The sequence below is a fragment of the Manacus vitellinus genome, unplaced genomic scaffold (assembly GCF_001715985.3).
Source record: "Manacus vitellinus isolate BGI_N305 unplaced genomic scaffold, ASM171598v3 scaffold_61_pilon, whole genome shotgun sequence".
NCBI classification, from domain to species: Eukaryota; Metazoa; Chordata; class Aves; order Passeriformes; family Pipridae; genus Manacus; species Manacus vitellinus.
In genome coordinates, this window is record NW_021940696.1 from 1,624,615 (window position 1) to 1,625,536 (window position 922).

The window sequence follows — 922 nt, forward strand, 5'->3', positions numbered from 1 at the left end:
CCCATCTAACCCTGCCCTCTGGCAGTGGGAAGCCATTCCCTGTGTCCTATCCCTCCATCCCCTGTCCCAAGTCCCTCTCCAGCTCTCTTGTAATCTCTGGAGTAAAGGGACAGATGTGCAGCTCTCATGTCCAAATAGAAGGTCCCCCACTGTGGGGTCACATCCCACCTGTGCTGTGACAGGAGAGTTGGATTTGGGGCAGTTTGTCACAACACCAAGGGGAAAAGGAGGAAGAGCACAATTCCCAGAGTGCCTGGGGGGGTTTGAGGCCTCACCCTGCAGGGTTTGTGGCCCAGCACAGCCAGAAGGTTCCAGCTGCTGTCCCTCTCCATCAAATACACCCAGGGTTGCACTGGCCTGGTTTTATTTCCTGGTGGATCAGTAGGAGTGTCTGTGCCTGTGCTCTGCCTGCAGCAGCAGCAGCAGCCCTGGCTGTGGCTGTCACAGGAACCAGCCTTCTCCTCCTCCTCCTCTTCCTCCTCCTCCTCCTCCTCCTGAAAGGCTGACTTGCTCACACCACGGGCAAGGTGATGTGTCCTGCTGTGACAAGCACACAGACAGGATTTGGGAGCTTCCTCATCATTATCTCCCAGCTCAACAAGACACTCCAAGACATGGAGACAGGAAAGCACCCCTGGTTTTTAGCCCAGCTTTTCTGAGGAAGGCTGGAGGTACCCCTTGCCCTGTGTCAGCACCTCAAGGCACGTGGTTCTCCAGCCACAGAACCAACAAAGGGAGACCCACCCCATGGGAGACCACGTGTGGAAGGCTGGGATGAAGCCAACTTTATTTTATCCTCCTTAGCACACTCGTGCCTCCCTGCAGAGAGCACTTTGTCACGGCTATTCGATCTTCCTCGTGCTGCCAAAGGCAAGGAAAATCCTTTCCAGAGCCCAAGGAGCTGATTTAGGGTTGGGATACA

General features: G+C 55.3%; 1 protein-coding gene across 1 annotated transcript in view; it reads right to left on the reverse strand.

Annotated features, from left to right (window-relative positions):
• The window catches only part of CUNH20orf194 (chromosome unknown C20orf194 homolog), a 139,994-nt gene that overhangs the window by 107,384 nt on the left and 31,688 nt on the right, over positions 1–922 (reverse strand). The gene's annotated exons all lie outside the window — the stretch shown is intronic.